This window comes from Malus domestica, chromosome 05 (assembly GCF_042453785.1).
Source record: "Malus domestica chromosome 05, GDT2T_hap1".
Lineage (NCBI taxonomy): Eukaryota > Viridiplantae > Streptophyta > Magnoliopsida > Rosales > Rosaceae > Malus > Malus domestica.
In genome coordinates this window covers 29,947,878-29,967,020 of record NC_091665.1, presented here as the reverse complement: position 1 = coordinate 29,967,020, position 19,143 = coordinate 29,947,878, and the positions used below count along the sequence as shown (strand labels likewise).

Here is a 19,143-nt window from a genome sequence, read left to right as displayed (position 1 = left end):
AAAGTTCCTAGTATTGTTTATTTTAACGAAAAACCACATTTTTACACTAAAAAGTCAATCATGGTACTATTCACTTTACGCTTTATTTTGTCCTTATCATTAATACTCAAAGTTTTCAAGCCTTTTTTATTAGTTTTCCTTTAAAACAACTCAAATAAAAAAACAAAGTTCAACTAAATGTCTTATGGTATAAATACTTCTATGAACCAAATGAAAAGGTAAGTTCAATTTATATAAAATAAATACAATTACCCCTTTAGGCCCTTAGGGTGCGTTTGTTGCACCGGACTATCTCAGACTGGACTGGCTTAGACTAGACTAAGCTGGACTAGCTTAATGAAGTGTTTGGTGTAGTGTCGGACTAATTTATGGACTAAAATGATTTTAAAGCCCAAAATATTTTTTTTATCATTTTTAATTTACTTTTACTTTAAAAAACAAAAAAAGTCAAATATTATATTATAAAATATTATTTTTAATTTACTTTCCTTTCTCTTATCTTCATTGTTTCTATCAAACTCTGCATCTAACCCCTATCTCTCTGCCGTTCTCTTTTCTCCCAATTAGTCAAATCTCTCTCCTCTTTGCCCTCCACTTCTTGCGTTCTCAGCAAATTTGGGGGTTTTTGCAATTCCCAAATTCTCCCCTTCTTCGTTTTTTGGCCAAAAAATGTGTTGAGAAATCGGGTTATTCGTCGTCAAATCTTCAAACAGCTTCTGGGGAGCGGTGAAACCGGCTTGCAGCAAGGCCTGGTAAGCTAACTGGCGGGAAGTGGGGGATTGTGGAGTCAGGGGAGTGAGAGACGAAGGTGACTTGGGGAACGCTTGGATTTCTCGAGACGCTGCAAAACCCAGAAACGGTCTTAGTAGTCCGATGTTTTTCGGGGTCTCTCGCTAAGACCCCCTAGCGCGCTCTTTAGTCCATGCGAATCCCACCTAATCTCATTAAAGTTAGTCCCTTCTGCTAACAAATACTGGACTAGACTAACTCTTAGTCTAGTCCAGTCCAGTGAAAGCTAAAGAGGTCAAACACACACCCCCTTAGGGCCTTATGCTTGACACCCTTGGTGGGTGAAAGTTGGGAGGCTTTGGAGGAGCCTTTGGTTGAACACTTTTTGAAACTCGAGGAGGTCGTGTAGGAGCTTGTCAAGAGGATGGTTGAGGAGGCCAGGTAGGAATTCATCTACGAAAAGTTGAAAAAAAATGAGCGAAATTGGGAGACCACCATTATTGTTGTTCAACTGATAATAGAAGCCAAAAGTTTAACCTGCAAAGTCGTTAAAGATGTTAAAGGCAGAAAAGTAAAGAACATTACTTTTACTATTTCCGGCGGTTTCATCATGAGAATCTGTTTGTATGTACATTGTTTAGATTTCATAATCAATCAGTCAATTATCACTTATGAATGACTAGGTATATTATTTTTCAAAGTTTCACAGTCGGTCTAACAAACTGTAAAAGAAATAAAAATAATAAAAAGAAATTGTTATTTTATTTTATATTTCTATCTTGCATTCAAGAGTTCGGAACACTTCATTCTCTAAATTAATATAATAATTTTGAATTATCTTCTTAGTAATAATAAAACTATTTTTATATTGTATTTTATCAATTTTTTTACTTGAAATTTTTTCATTCTACGGCGTTATTTTCAAATCCAATGATCCCCAAAATTTATTTCCTAAGGTCCCACTCCCACCTCATGTTACGAATTTCCAAGATAAAGCTGGAAAAGCAGTGAAAGCAAAATCACCACTAATTTCAGATGAGTGCTTTACTTAATTACTTTAACGGACCAAAATGAAGTTTAATTTTGTCTATCTTAACGTGAACATAATAAACTTTTACGTGGTCAAGAAACATAGCCCGCTGAAATATTTAGATTTGATTTGATTTGACTTAAAGATGTATCTTTATAAGTACGTTCGATTATTTTTTAATTCCAAGAGAATGGCCATATATAATCACAACATGACACATCCCTGTTTGATGTCTCAGGGTCTTTACTACCGAACTTGCCATCATCAAAATTTTCTTTCGTTCTTCTATGTCTTCATCGTCACTCATTTTAAAATAGGCAGTGTTATTCACACATTCATTATCAATGGCAAAGTTAAAAATTGTTGAGAGAAAAGGCAAAGTTAAAAATTGTCAAGAGAAAAGGTAAAATTTAAAAAGGTGCCAGAATATATATAAATATATATATATATATATATATATATGTAAAGGAGAAAGGAGAAAAAAAATTAGGATTTTTTAACTTTAATACTTAAAAAAGATTAAATTTAATAATAATAATAACCTGGTGTAAGATTACATATTGATTATAATCCCTTGATATGTTCATAATTCAAATTAATTAATGTGTATTTTATTCAATGTCTCCAATTAAATATTTGAATTTATTAATACATACATTTCATTAATTTTTTGACCAACTTTTTTTTAATGTATTAATTTTATTTAAAATTCTTCAAACTTGAAAGACTCAATTATTGTACCTAAATGTTAGTTGACACACACTGACCTGAAATGTCCATCTGGGCTCCGAATCGAGTTGTGTTGTTCGACACTAGACGGGTGACGAAGCCATAAAAGTGTAGTGATGTGGAAAATATGAATAAATTTAAACCTAAAGTGTCTACATGCAAGAGTGCGCATGTGGGCGCGAATAAACTCATTTTACACGTGATGTCAAAACATAAATAAAGTACAATAAAGGTAGGATAAGAATGATACCATCTAAGGTAATCACCAATATCAATGCCAAGAATCCTCGTTGACACATAAGTTCTGCCACTAAAACCTGAAGAGGCGAAAAACAAGGATGAGTGGACCTAAAAATAAAGCTTTGTAAAAAAAACCTTTTCAAAAACATAATAACCCATCGCCATAAAATAAGTATAGTTTCCAAAATAGTATACTACATATAGTATGAAAATACTTACCATAAACTGTAATATCTCAAACATACAACATTTCACAATATCTCATAATTAAACATATAATAATATGGTAATCACAATAACTCGCATAAACGAATATCAAATCGAGGGCTCATCGACATATGCTGACACACGAGTTCATATAGAGATGTTTTGACATGAACAAGACTGGGTGTAATAATGATTTACCAATGTTCTAAAAAAGGGTCTAGGCGGTGGTGAGCCGAGGCATTTTCTTGCAAATCGGTTGGAAAAATCAGATGGGCTCTAGGCGGCCTAGACAGGGTAGGCGACTAGGCGGCCTAGGCAGGCTAGGTGACTAGGCGGGGCTAGGTGTTTTTTTTTTAATGAAATTAAAAAATACAATAAAAAATCCAATCTAAGTCTAAGTGGTTTAAAATTGTGAACTTGTTGTACATTTGTCATCCTACAATACTCATCACTATGGTTATATAGCATACATGCTTAGTATGTTTTTAAATTTGGACTTGTTGGATACTCTTTTTGCATTTTATCATTTTTTTTATTATCTTATTCATGGATTTCATACAAGTATAATTTTTTGTAAGTGTCAATATGCACTTATTTACAAGATATACAAAAAGTTTACCTAAATCTGCCTAGGCCGCCTAGACCCCGCTGCCTGACTAGCACCTAGTGTTTTTTAGAACCTTGTGATTTACGCTTTAGTACTACAATCACGTGAAGACTGACACTTTTCATCACATACGAGCCATAATTATCTATAGCAATCTAGAACAGAATTGGCACCTACAATGGATCCAAAATAAGCGTACGGTGCGATGTGAACATACACGTGAAGTATGGCCCTGGCCCAAGCGAGTACAAACATCAGTGTAGCACACGATGAGTTGATAATATAATAATGTTCATATAACGGTAAATTGATAATTCTAGTCAACCATGACACTATTCACAACCGCAAATATAATTAAAGCATCTCATAATAGTATGCATACATGTGCATCCTGTAGGATTCAGAATAATTTCATAATTCTCAACATTACGACATTTCTTATAAACGTTAAACTAATTATGGCAATCACGTAGAAATATTTTTTATTAAATATATGTGGAAACTAAACACATATATATATATACACACACACTATATAAAAGAAAAGACCCACTCACAGGTACTTGCGGTGTCGTATCCTTTCGAGCTAAGAAAGTCAAAGTCTAAAATATCACCGATAATGTCTAAAATATCGATATTATCGGTGAAATTTCACCGATAATATCATTTTTTTAGAGGGCGATATTTTCACACTTATCCACTTAATTATCGTCAATATATCGCGATATTATCGATAATATCGCGACATTATCGATAATATCGCGACATTATCGATAATATCTCCAAGGCTCCGTTGTCGCAACTGCAGCAAAGGCTTCGTCGTCGCAACTGCAGCCAAGGCTTCGTCGTCGCAACTGCAGCTGAGGCTCCGTCGTCCCAGCTGCCAAGATCTATGCCTTTCTCTGCAATCCACACTCAGACCCATCAAAATGAGCAATCCCTTTTCTCTGGATCCCAAAACCCGCTCGGGTTTGATGGATCATCCGCCTCATACGGCCTAAACAAGGTCTCCCCTTGCCTGATGGTGCTCGCCGGGAAGTGAGAAATGGAGAAGGAACGATCCACAGGTGATGATGGTGCTCGCTAGAGTGTTGCCACTGTGGTGCTTCCCGGCATTCTTCAACACCTCGGCCGCAATCGGGACCGTAGAGTTGACTGGGTTGCTAATCATGTTGATCAGCGCCTATAAAAAACAATCACCCAACATCCCAATTCGATCAAATACTTAAGATTTCCAAAAATTTCATAGAAATGAAGGGCACAAAATGGATACTCACATTGGGGCAATACTTAACGATGGCTTTTATGGAAGAATCTGAGGAAACTATTTTAAATTCTATGTGTTTAACTGGTTAATGGTGGGCCTGAATTGGATTAAAGCAGAGATTATAGTGTTGTGGACATGAAATTTTGAATGTATAATGGATTTCTGTGGCGATTAAGACCTGAATTGGATTAATTATTTTTAAGGGGTTTTAATTAGGGTTTTGGCTTTGGGTGTTGGTTGCTGCAACTTTTAGGTAGTAATTGTGTTGTGAAGGTAAATGAAGATGATAAGTGGAGCTTTAAGTCTTAGTGTTTGTGTATTAGCTGAGATGAATGGGTCTTGGTCCATTTGCTTGGTTCCTCGAAAAGTACAAAAGGAATTGAAATGCATTGTGATGCATGATTATGTTCCTCTGAGAAAATTTTCAGTGCGATGATGGTTTTCTATTGAGTCTCACAATTTGGTGAGTGTTGCAGGAATCTGTGTCTGCTTTAATCCTAAATTAGGGTTTTATTCGAAAGCTCTGTGTATATACTATATTGAAAGCTCTGGTTGCAAGTATGATTTTTTTAATTGGTTACGGGGCAAATGCAAAGGTAACTGGCTTCAGGAAAATGGTATGAAGATTGGCTAGTTTGCACATTGCACAACCAAGTAAATATAGCCCAAAAGCCGAAAAGCCCAAACACTATAGATATGCACAGATTGGCTGCACACTGCACAGTAGCATATGCAAGTTATTATAGCCCAAAAACTGAAAAACCCAAAAGCACAAAAAAAGTTGAAAAAAACCTAAAAGCTCAAAAGCCCAAAATTATTTCAAGACTCCCGATTTGTCCCAAAAGCCCGAAACTATTTTGGGATTCTCAATAATTTGGTTTGGGATTGGTCTTGAAATTGGGAATCTCAAAAATTTCGGTTTGGGAATCGGGAAAATGTTTTTGGTTCAATATCCCATACCGAACCAGCCCTACTAAAAAGTCATCTGAGCCGCCCTAGTAGTCCACTACGTTAAATCTTCGGAATTTCACTAAATAGATGTTAAAAACAGACTCGGAACATCAAAATTAGCCTAAAAGGGTTTCTGAAAAAATTGTGAAAAAATCAACACAAGGAGAATATTCCAAAAAATATCCAAAGAATATTCAAAAAATATTTCAAAGAGTATTCCAAATACATTTTTGGAAATGGACATGATTGGGTCAAAGGCCCAAAGATTTGGGCCGGGTTTGGGCTTGGCCCTTTTTTTTCCTCTAGTCAAGTCGACCCAATAAGCTCACAAGTCGGCCGGTTTCTGCGAAGAGGAACATCAGAGTTTGTAGGAGGCAAGAAAGCTTCAAAAGGCTATAACAATTTCAATTCAAAACTAAATCCAAAAATTTAAAAGCCAAAGTGAAGATACGGAGGTAAGGAATAAGAGTATACCAAGATAAGGTTGAGCCGTGGCCGGAGTTAGCCGAAAAAAGCCTGCAAAGGCCAGGTTCCTTGTCGGAAAACTGGGGAAGTTTCCCCTGAGTTATCTCTATGTCCAAACAACATTAAAACATCTCAAAAACATCATAATCATACTCCTAACACACAATCTTGGGTTTTTCGAGACTTACCTTCACTGAGGATAGTGAGAACTCGTCGGAAGAATTTTTGAACATTGGCGGCGCTACTGTGCAAGGAAGGAGAAGAAGTGAGGGATCTTCGCCCGATCTAGGTTCGTGATGGGGAGGTTCAGTGGGTGGTGTGCACGCTGGGGTAAACTCACCTATGATGGTGGTCTTGGTGTGTAGTTCTTAGAGAGGGAGGGTGAAAAAGAGATAGACAAGACGAGAAAGAGAAAGCTGAAGGGAGAGCTACGGGAAGAGAGACCGAGTGTCCTGAGAGATAGGAGAAGGGACATGTGTCGAGAGTTGAGAGGAGAGCTTGGTAAGATGTGGGCCCCAAGACCAGAAAAATTGTTAAAATATTAAAAATATCCCCCGAATAATATTAAAATAATAATTTACTAACAAAATATTATTAAAATAATAATATAATAATGATGAGAAATATATAAAATAAGAAATAGTAATTTTTACAAAAGTATGTTTCGATTTTGTTTGCGCCAATGTGTTCGTACCATCGAGTACTTCCAGAATACAATAAAATAGTAGCATGTACGCGTCACAAAAAGACGGTCAACGAAAGTCAACAATCTCTCCCCAAGGGGCATTTTTTTCATTTCACTCCTTTCAAATTAATAAAATCATAAAATTAGGGACGGGTTGTTACATTAGCACCGAAATGTATTATATTAAATTAAGGTACCTAAATGTTAAAACCGGAACGTATGCACCAAGATGTATTATATTGAATTAATGTATCTAAATATGTATATCGAAATAAATATACTAAAATATATTAAATAATTTAATGTACCTAAATGAAGATGACAAAGTATATCGAAATATATTGTATAATAAAAATTAGTTTATCTGAGGGTGTAGTCAATTTGGATTTCAGAGGATTTTAACAGACTTTTTTTAAGTGACAGATTTCAAAGGATATTAATAAATTCTACATTTCTATACGAATTTTGGAAGATTTCTATGAATTTCGATTATAGATTTCTATGGATTGTTATGGACTTCTTTCATGGATTTCTTAGGATTTAGAAGGAAAAAAAAATTGATAATCACACGCAGAGCCATTGGATCATTTTTAATAAATCTAGGGAATGTGGTTAAACCTTCTTCATTACCTACTAAACACAAACCGACTCTTTGGGAACCCTAAACCCATAATTGCAAGTTATATGTTCCGATGAGATATGTTCCATGGGAAAAAAATCGAATTGCAAACCCAGAAGTATTGACTCATAATACCTAAGGCCATCTCTAACCCAGGGCTAGCCAGAGGGCTCGTTTTAGCCCTCTGGCCCTCCAAGATTCTCCAAGATATTAATATTTTAATAAACAGTACATGGCCATATTTGTCTCCGTCTCCAACCGAGGGCCAAAGGGCCAGAGGGCTCGTTTTAGCCCTGTCACAAAAAACCGTCTCCAACCGAGGGCCAAAGGGCCATAGGGCCAAACATAATTTATTATTTAAAAACTACAACTAAAATGTTGTTTAAGTTTCATGTTGTATAATTTTTATGTTGGTTAATGTTATTCAATGTTGTTTCATATTGTTTAATGTTGCTTCATGTTACTTAATTTAATTTAATGTTGTATAATGGCTTAGGAAGTTATAGGAAAAAAATAGAATTTAAAAAAAATATGAAACAAATTTTGTCAAATAGAAGTTATAGGAAAAAAAAGGAATTTTAAAAAAAATATGAAACAAATTTTGTGAAATAGAAGTTATAGGAAAAAAATGGAATTTAAAAAACAATATGAAATAAATTTTGTCAAATAGAAGTTATAGGAAAAAATGGAATTTAAAAAAAAATATGAAATAAATTTTGTGAAATAGAAGTTATAGGAAAAAAAAAATATGAAACAAATTTTGTGAAATAGAAGTTATAGGAAAAAAATGGAATTTAAAAAAAAATATGAACCAAATTTTGTGAAATAGAAGTTATAGGAAAAAATAGAAGTTATATGAAAAATTTTGTAAATAAAAAAAAATAATGTAAAAAAAAAATCAAATCAAATGCAACGGCTAGTAGCCATTTCATTTGATTTTTTTTTTAAACAATCCTGTCGGTTATAACCGACAGGAATACACCATTATTTAGTATATTAAATATGTATTCCTGTCGGTTAATAACAAAACTATAAAAATAAAAAAAAAATAGCCAGTCCGGGGCTGGCTGGCTGGCCGGAAGCAGCCAGCCCTTTGACCCTTTGGCCCTTTGAAATTCCGTGGGGCCCTCCCAGATTCTCGAGCCCTCTGGCCTAGCCCTCGATTGGAGACGGTTTTAGGGCTATTTTCGGCCCTCTGGCCCTCTGGACCCTTCGGTTGGAGATGGCCTAATAATTTTGCCAAAAAACATTGAACTACAAACCCATAAGACGTAATATCCTATATGAATGGTATGGCTGAACTATGCATTCAAGATATAAACTCCTAATCCAGCCACACAAATAATCTGGATCCAAATAAAGCTTTTGTCCGGCCAAACAATGAATTCGCTAAGTCCACGCATGAACTCAGTATACCCTAACGACCGAAGCTGCACATTTCTGCACTTCTGTCTGCTAGAGTTTAGAACAAAACTGAGACGATGGTGCCGACAAGGAATAAAAAAAACATGGAAGGTAGGCAAATGGCAGCCATGGATGCCTTGCATAGTATAGAAAGGAAAGGCGCGAGTGGGGGTGGTTAGAGATAGAGAAGTCGGCTTGAGATACAACCTTGAAAAGAAATTCTAGGGGTGTAGGTCAGATTTTAATTGCTTATGTTATGCATAAAATTCACTCTTAAATCCTACGAAATCACATACTTAATGAAATCCTTCAAAATGTATGATATTTTGAATGCCTACGTATTTGTATGGACTCTTTAAAACTTTAATTGACTACACCTGAATTTGGGTGCATTACTTCGATATTCAAATCGGTAACAAAGCTTCACCTTCTGGCAAAACTTTGGAAGCAATCATTTTTAGTCAAATTATGAGAATTGATTTTTTTATTTTATTATCGTGATGAGTGATGAGTGATAATTAATTATGAGCTTTATTAGAAATCGAGTGCTCTCTTTGCCTATAATGACAAATCCCGACCTAGAACATCCACTAGGACTTCGAATCGAGCTGTGCTGGCTAACACCTGGAAGGTGACGAAACCATAAAGTGCGATGATGTGGAAAAATGTGAATAAATTTAAACCTAAGAGTGCCTAAATACTAGAGTGCGCAGTGAGTGGATATGGACCCATTTCACACGTGATTACAGATCATAAGTAAAGTACAGTAAGGTGGATAAGGATTGCACCCTCGGGAATTGTTACTTGCTTATTGAGACAACATTGAGTTGTCGGTATTGCAGGCTGCAAACCATAATATCAATAACTTATTCGATGGGTTTGTATTGACAAGGATTCTTGGCAAATCTCAGAATAAGTGGCTACTTATGAGGGTTTGCTATCAGAGCCAATTCCTGGTTGGAAGTGTGCCGACGAGGACGTCGGGCCCCTAAGGGGGGTGGATTGTAACATCCCACATCGCCCAAGGGAGTGGATCCTCTAAGCCTTATATGTATATTCTCATCTCTACCTAGTACGAGGCCTTTTGAGAGCTCATTGGCTTTGGATTCAGTCGGAACTCCCAAGTTAAGTGAGTTCGCGCAAGAGCAATCTCAGGATGGGTGACCCACTGGGAAGTTCTCATGTGAGTTCTTAGAAACAGAACCGTGAGGGCATGGTTGAGCTCAGGATATGGTGGGAGCCCGGACCCAAAGTGGACAATATCGTGTTACGGCGGAGTTGAGCCCGGAATATAGTGGGGGCCCGGGTGGGGATGTGACATATAAAGGTGCACATATGTATCTAACTGTACACTAATGTAAAACAAGTATTAGAGTTTTAACGTGCAACTAAGGTTAGAGAGCTCATTGGCTTCGGGTTTAGTCGGAACTCCGAAGTTAAATGAGTTCGCGCGAGAGCAATCTTAGGATGGGTGATCCACTGGGAAGTTCTCATGTGAGTTCCTAGAAACAAAACCGTGAGGGCGTGGTCGAGCTCGGGATGTGGTGGGAGCCCGGGCCCAAAGCGGACAATATCGTGCTACGGCGGAGTTGAGCCCGGGATATAGTGGGGGCCCAGGTGGGGACGTGACATATAAAGGTGCACATATGTATCTAACTGTACACTAATGAAAAACAAGTATTAGAGTTTTAACGTGCAACTAAGGTTAGAGAGAGAAACCTAATTTCCACCACACCAACGGCTTGTTTATGAATCACTCAAGTTAAAGGTTGTAGATGATGTTTGACGGCTAATTATCAAAATATGATATTTACGTATTTTGCATTTATCGTTTTGTTAAAATTATGAAGTTCAAGATCTTGAATTATGAATTGGGTCTTATGACTTTACCCAATTTTAAATTTATGGAGGGAACAAAATGGTTGCCTAATATATTACACACACACACACACACAAACACACATATATATATACTTGTTTGCCATGTCGGGTTTTCTCACACTGCACAAAATGCGGCCTAGGAATATGCCTTGGTGGTTGACTGGAAAGAAATCTACGAAAGAAAGCAACTGGGGTATTATAATAGTAGGTGGCAGGTGATGACCAGCCAATGCCCAGTCAACAAAAGGCAGTTGTACCAGTGTCATGCTGAAAGAACTTCACTCCCACGCTTTAACTTCAGTGGTTGCGTCACCAGCCACGACCCTATGCATCATCAAACCCCTTATCAACCTTCTGCGCTTATACAGGAAATAGATCATTTCCGCATCTTTTCTTCTAAGGTTCAGGGATTAAGTGATTCGGAACTTTAAAATTTGATTCAACGGTAAAAAATTATTATAGCTTTTAAATTTTTTTTACTAACTTCTTTGTTTTTAGCCGTTGAATAAAATTTTAAAGGTCCGGATCACTTGATCCTTGGGTTTTGGAGGAAAAGATCCAGAGAGGATCTCTTTCCACTCATATAAACTCCAGAAAGGTTAAGAAAAAGAAAGCATAACAGCACCACTATATACACACTCTCATAGGCTCTATAACACAAAGTATGGAGATGGAAATGAAGAGCAACATTTCAGATGAGGAGCCAAAAACGTTCAAACCAAAACCAGGAAGCGTAATTCCATCAAGGAGAAGGTTAGTTAAGAGCATGATTCTTGATCAAATAGTCCAGGTTTGTCCTTCCACTTCTGCTTGCAAAGCTGAAACAACAAACATCAAGAAGAGCAACCACGTATACCCAAACCCACCATAGAATACAAATATACAGGTTGTATTATGCTTTGTGTGGTGATGTGTGTGTACGTAGTTTCATAATAGAATGTTTTTGTGGGGGTGGGGTGTTGGTTTGGAAATCTTCTTCTTAAATATTCCATGAAATTGTTCATGCTTTGCATGCAACTACTTTCAAAATGAAAATCAAAGATCTTTTTTTTTAATACAACGTAGTTGGGGGAGTGTGCACATACACAAACAAGGGATCCCAATAATATCATACGTGACGAATATGTGATATAAACTGGACCCTATGTATTATACTCACTGTTAGAATCATATTAATTTTTTAACATCAAAATTGATATGTGATATAAACGGGACCCTATGTATTATACTCACTGTCAGAATCATATTAATTTTTTAACATCAAAATTGATGAGTGATCGTCACCTTATATAACAAACACAAGTTCCATGACTGAAATTGGGAGAGATGTCATGGACAGAGGAGATTCACGAGAAGAAAAGAAAATGATTGATTTCAAGGTTAACAGTATTTCACACTCTTGAAATTTGGGGTATTTTTTAAGGGGTAATGATGTTTGAACTTTTCATTTTACACTACAAAATATTAAAATTATACCAATTTATGATAAAATGATGCTGGCCACAGATCTCTCTTAATTTTCAGCTGTTATATCGAATGAATTGAAGATGATTAAAGTACAGAAAAAAAAAGTAATGCTAGGGAGATTAAATTTATAAGTTAAAATTGCAAATTAAATTATTTGTCACCAATAAGAAATGAGCACGTTTATCAACGTTTAAGTAATAATCTAATCATCAACTTTCATATCATTTAGTTTACAAAACTTAGTCTACAAATTTAATCTTCTTAACATTATTTTAATAAAAATGTATAAAAATTGAAAAAAAAAGTATGTAAATAGCATCTTGATAAGACAAACCATATGACATTGACAATTTAACACACCAGATTTTTCTCAAATAATAGGTAGGTTGAAAAAAAATGTTTGAGGAGATACCCTTTTCTGGCACTCACTAGCTTGCGTGTCCCAAAGGTCTAGGGGGACGTAAGTAGGAGACCTTTTTCTAAGGCTCGCATGATTATTATGTCCGAAGTTAATGGAAACGCAGATTGGCTAGTTTGAAGATTTGGATCATATACAGGAATAAACGATAAAGAAAATATAATTACACTTTGATGCCTTTTTCTATTCAACCAGATGGCATCAAACTTTTTTTTTTTTTTTTTTTTTGAGAACTGATGGCATCAAACTATTGGAAACTAGCTCCAAGCATGCATCTCGATGATGTTGACGGAATTGCATATAATGATGCTTTTAGAAAATGTCTAACAAGATCATATGTCTTCAATTTTCCAATCCTGGATTGTGTTTGCTAATTAATAAGGTGATGATCACTCAACAATTATAAAAAAGGGAAGTAACATTACCAAACTCCGTTAATCGCTCACAATCTTCTTTTCTTCAACTAATTTGATAAGGAACTATATAAAAATTGCCAAACTCACTCTTCTGAATTAATTTTTACGTTGTAAAAGGACCAAATTTTTCAAAATAAGTGACACATTTTGGTGCCAAATTGGAGGATGTTTACAAAATGTCACTCTAAGGAAAACAGTGGCATGGAGACCAGGTCACATGGTCCATGAATATGCTGCTTCCCACCACGTACCTGACATCAACCGTCTTTGGCCTTTTCTGTTGTTTTTTGACAATTTAAACTTGAAAAGGACTTCAAGTTTTCAATCCAAAAAAACATACAATAACACAATCAAATCACTTATGAGGATGTCATTGGATGTATCCCTTAATAGTATGCGATTGATTTGTAAAACAATGTAAAATCTCTGTGGCATATCAAAGTTCTTCTCCATCTAAAGTTCAAATGTTCACTGGGTCATTTATATATAAAGAGTGGAAGAAAATACGAAAAAATTGGAAGAGCACCATTTTACAATCAAAAGGGTTCAATACAAGCCAGAAATTTAACCCATAAAACTGTTAGAGATGTCAAGCTAGAAAAGTAGAAAATAAAGAAACATTCTGCTATATTTAAGGCGTTTCCATCTTCTTAGTAACAACAATGCTATGAATATGCTCTTTCAAATCAAATAATCAGCGAGTCAATTGATATGACCCACGAGTGCTCATATTCCTTTTCACAAATCATAATAAGATACATTCTCTGTTCTTTCCATGAGTCAATTGACCGTGGCCCATGACATGAATGCTCATATTCCTTTTCATAAACCATAATAAGATACTTTCGATTTTTTTTCCCTAGAAAAAGTGTTCAGAAAACCACCCCCATATGCATGGTATATTGTAAAGCTGGAAGTGCAAAGAAACAGATGACTATCTTTTATGTTAGTCGGTTTTGCATATCTCTATTAATATCTATTAATCTATTAATTAATGAAATCCTATTTGTCAATTAAAAGAGGGTGAAAAAACAACTTAGTCATCCATCATAAAAAAAAAATGATGGGTAATAATGTAATTTCACTGGTCCAAATGCTACTGTTTTTATTGAAGCCTTACTTACATGTGATGTTAAAATATCTCTAATATTTAAAATTAAAAAAAATGATAGAATTAGAAGGTTCATGTAATCCTTGGCATCTATTTTCAATATAAATGGAATTTCATGAGTTATCTAATTCAATTAATTTTTAGGTAATTGGTACCAAACAAACTCTTATTATCTTACAATCGTAGCTTTCACACTTTAATTTTATTCATTTGCACTCTCTTTTCAATCAATTACATAAAACGAGAATCAAAAAAAAAAATTGTTAGCAAGCTCTCCAAACAGAGAGAACTTGAAGTGTGAAAATCCTTCTTTTTCTTTAGAGCATCCAATCCAATTTCCCAATTAATCATATGCCTTTCATGTTCCATTGACCTAATCTCAAAATCCTTGTACATCCTCTCACAGTATTTCCCCAAAACTTACTCTCTCCCAAGAAATCTTTCACTCTTACTCTTTGATTTTCTCTCAACCCGTGTTCAACTCCGAATCCATACCAAATGCACCAATATTACTTCTAGTTATAGGCATACATCATCGGCAACCCATTAAACTGAAGCCAACAACTAAGACCAAATTGGCCTTTAGTTCACGTACCATATTTAAATGGGAACTTTAACGAAAAGCACCTGGTACTGTTCATTTTAATAAAAAATCACATTTTTACACTAAAAAGTCAATCCTGGTACTATTCACTTTACCCTTTATTTTGTCCTTATCATTAAAACTCAAAATTTTCAAGCCCTTTTCATTAGTTTTCCTTATTTAAATCTGTTTACCCTTTATTTTGTCCTTATTATTAAAACTCAAAATTTTCAAACCCTTTTCATTAGTTTTCTTATTTAAATCCGTTGCTCCACGCAGCCTATAGCTTGCAATCATTTTCTCCATTTGCCATTTAATGCATGGAAGAAAAAGCACAATTGCATGAAAAATGACCAAGTGAAGACCTGCTTTCAATTTTGCTAGTGGCAGACAAATCATGTCGAATCACGTCTTCACTTTGAAGACTTCCACGCCACAACACCAGTACAAGGCTGAACTTCAGGCAAATCCCAACATTTATAACCAAATATTCTCAATCCTGACAGACAAAAAAGTCGATCGGACAATTGAAGCGATCAAGGTCAATTATCAGTACTTAGCCATGAGTCTACGGTCACAGACTCAAATGGTCCATGAAAATATTCTGCCACCATCTGCCGTGGGCATTAAGAAATAATGCTAGAAAGATTAAATTTGGAGACTAAAATTTGAAAACTAAAAACTATGTAAGTTAATAATTGATTTATTACTTAAACGTTGATAGACATGCTTATTTCTATTGATAACACATCATTTAGTTTGTAATTTTAGTCTCTAAATTTAGTCTTCCTATCATTACTCGGGCATTAAAACCATTCTTGGCTGCTTCTGCGTTTTCTCATCTATATAAACTCATCTCATGGAGGTTCAGAAGTTCATAACTTCATATATAGCACATCCAAGCACACATTTAAAAAAAAAAAAAGAAAGAGAAAGTTATAGATGGCAATGAAGAAGAAGGCTTCGGAAGCAGTGGAGGAAGAGCAGATGATGAAGTTGAAGTTGAAGAACCCATCTCAACAAGAACAAATGGTGGAACTCCACAACAAGGCTGAGCCATGGATTTTCAAGCCAAAAGCTGGAAGTGTTTTCCCTGTGAAGAAGAGGTTAGTGAAAAGAATGATGCTTGATCAAATTGTCAAATGGTTTTGCTCTGGTTCAGACTCAGATACCAAGAAGGTCATCAGCAACCATGTTTATCCTAGGTCACCATAGATTTGCATATGAACTATGTTTTTTATTTTTTAATTAGTACAGAGTCATTGTGTTTCTGCTAATATCCTTGTTATGCTGGTATAATTTTTATGGATTTCATAGAAGATGCTGGGATTTCTCTCTCTCTCTCTCTGGATAAATTTTATGAATTCCACGATTGGTAATTAGATTCATAGACAATTCATAATTAATCTGAGATATTACAGTTAACCCCCCATTTTCCCCACAGAAATCAAGATAAACCCCGATGACGATATATATTGTAAGTTGTTTTTTGTATTTTGATATTTAATTTTAGAGAACTTTAACGAAAAGCACCCGGTACTGTTCACTTTAACGAAAAACCACATTTTTACACTAAAAAATCAATCATGGTACTATTCACTTTACCCTTTATTTTGTCCTTATCATTAAAACTCAAAGTTTTCAAGCCCTTTTCATTAATTTTCCTTTAATTTTATGGACCGGCCCAAAAACAAATGTTTTTCCTTTGTTGGGGGGAGGGGGGGGGGGGTGGGAAACGATGAATTGGGAAGTAATAATACAAAAGGGTTAGAGTTAATTTAGCGCACCAACAAAATGAATAAAACAGATTGAGAGCTCTGCATTACTATTGAGTTCAATGAACACATCTGCAATTCTGGACTTGTATGGCCCAAAACCTCCAGCCAGATATTTCAAGTTCCAATTTGGTTCTTAAAAAGGAAAAATGTAATCCATCTAAGCCTCACTATGCAAACCCCCACACATAATATTTCTGTCATTTTCAATACCCAAGGACCCCATTTATATGTGAAAATCCCCTTACTTTGTGCTCCGTATCCTTTTCTGTAGAGCCGCGTCGGAATTCATCTACGAAAAGTTGAAGAAAATCAACAAACAGGAGACCACCAGTATAGTTGTACAACTGAAAATAGAAGGCATAAGTTTAACCTGCAAACTACAAAGTGGTTAATCAGTGAAAGCAAAATCGCTACCTAATTTCAGATGAGTGCTTTACTTAATTACTTTAATGGACCAAAATGAAGTTTAATTTTGTCTATCTTGACTCGACGTGAACATAATGAACTTTTACAGGGTCAAGAAACATAGCCCAATGAAATATTTAGCATTTAGTGTCATATTTAGCTTTGGATTTGATTTGACTTGACTTGAAGTTGCATTTTTATAAGTGCTGCCGATTTTTATTTTTTATTCTAAAATAATGTCAATTGGATATCAGATTCATTTTCCTTCCCCATTTCTCTTCTCTCAACCGGCATGCCGGATTCTCATTGAGGACATGTGTTCTGTGGTCTTCGTCACAATAAGGATATTTCACATACCTCTTAGTCTCAACTTTATCCATATGATATTTTGTTTGTATATATTTGTAGGGGATCATAAAGGGAATTTAAGTCTAGTGTCTACTTTTTTGTTTTGGAGTTTGGCTTTCTTTGAGGATGTGGTGGCGACGACGATTTGGTTTCTACTGCTTTAGAATAGGTTTTTTTGTTGTTTGTTTTTTCAGCCTTCATACCTAAATTTGTGTGGGCCTCCCGTTGTATCTTGTGTTGTAGGCTTGCAACTCTCATTTTGTTTGGACCTTTTACCTTACCTACTGTTGTTTTTAGGAGGCCTTTTGGTCTCTCTTTCTTGTACTAGTTTTTTATGGAAGTAATGTTTGATAAAAAAATAAATAAAAAATCACAACGAGAAAAGTCCCCATTTGGTGTCACAAGGTCTTTACTACCAAAACCTACTTGCTGTCACCACTGAAATTTTCTTTCGTTATTCTGTGTATCCATCGTAACTCTCATTTTAAAATAGGTAGTGCTATCCACACACCTATTGTTACTTCTTACACACAGTGACGATGTTAGAAATTATCGGAGGATGAGCGAAATTTAAAAGGTGCAAGGTTAAAAAAAATGTAGAAAGAAAGAAAGGAGAAAACAAATTTCATATTTGTTGAAATGTCTAGGGTCCTAGGAAAAAAAACCCTTGTACACTGAATTCTTATAATGTTGATTTTATTTCGATAGTGATTTATATGAGTTATAAAGTCATTACCTCCTTGCAGCAGGCACTTCATAGGGTTCATCACAACGTAATGAGACAACCAAGAGTGTACCTGTAAGTTAATTAACTCAAAATAAGAAATACAGACTGTAAATGATAAATCAGGGGTAACCTCCAACACGCACACAGAAAAAAGGGGATATGTACTTCAATTAAACATCGGTACTCAAATCGGAACAAAGCTTCACCTTCGCAAAATTTTGGAAGCAATCATTTTTAGTCAAACTATTGATTTCCTACTTTATCATCGTGATGAGTGGTAATTAATTATGAGATTTGTTAGAAATAAGTCCTCTTAATTATGAGATTTGTTAGAAATAAGTCCTCTTTCTCTTTAAAGCTGCACATACCTATCTAATGTGTACGGTAATGAAAAAACAAGTATTGGAATTTTATAGTGAAAGTAAGGCTAGAGAGAGAAACCTAATTTTCTCCATACCAACGGTTCATATATGGATCACTCAAGTTAAAGGTTGTAGATGATGTTTGACGACTAATTATCAATGTATGTGATTTACATATTTCGCATTAATCGGTTTTGTGAAATTATGAAGTTCAAGATCTTGATTTATGAATTGAGTTTTATGGCTTTACCCAATTTTAAATTTTTTGGAGGGAACAAAATGGTTGCCTATATATATTTGTTGGAGTAGGATTCTCTCCTCTCTTTTTGTCCCTTCCCTTCCTTCTCCTCTTAGTTGAACGATCACGGTTAAGTCACGTTAACATCTTATATTAATTTTTTATAAAATGAGAGACAAAATAGAGAATGTGAGATGAAAGAATAAAAAATGATAAAAAGAATAAGAGAGATAATCATAGTCCATATTTGTTTGCCATGGTCGGTTAAGGTTTACTCGCCCTGCACAAAATGCGGCCTAAGAATATGCCTTGGTGCGTTGACTGGAAAGAAATCTACGAAAGAAAGATTGTGGGGGTATTATAATAGTAGGTGGGCTGTGAACACCAGCCAATATCCTGTCACATGGGCGGAGGGGTCCACAATGATCCCAGGCCAATCATGACATTTTTTCATGCAAAAATATTTAGTGTTATGT

General features: G+C 35.3%; 2 long non-coding RNA genes across 3 annotated transcripts; one reads left to right on the top strand and one right to left on the bottom strand.

The window, feature by feature from the left end:
- Positions 1 to 140: 140 nt before the first annotated feature.
- Positions 141 to 6,631, bottom strand: LOC139196492 (uncharacterized). 2 transcript variants are annotated; one of them, XR_011581473.1, is made up of 5 exons: positions 6,414 to 6,631; positions 6,235 to 6,331; positions 2,739 to 2,805; positions 1,037 to 1,266; positions 141 to 263 (listed from the first exon to the last, which is right to left on the bottom strand). It is a non-coding gene; the product is annotated as an uncharacterized lncRNA (long non-coding RNA). The 2 variants fall into 2 exon arrangements; XR_011581472.1 differs by lacking the exons at positions 6,235 to 6,331; positions 6,414 to 6,631 and having other exon boundaries at positions 2,739 to 2,936.
- A 9,069-nt stretch (positions 6,632 to 15,700) lies between these two features.
- Positions 15,701 to 17,145, top strand: LOC139196493 (uncharacterized). The gene is made up of 2 exons (XR_011581474.1): positions 15,701 to 15,915; positions 16,859 to 17,145. It is a non-coding gene; the product is annotated as an uncharacterized lncRNA (long non-coding RNA).
- Positions 17,146 to 19,143: the final 1,998 nt, after the last annotated feature.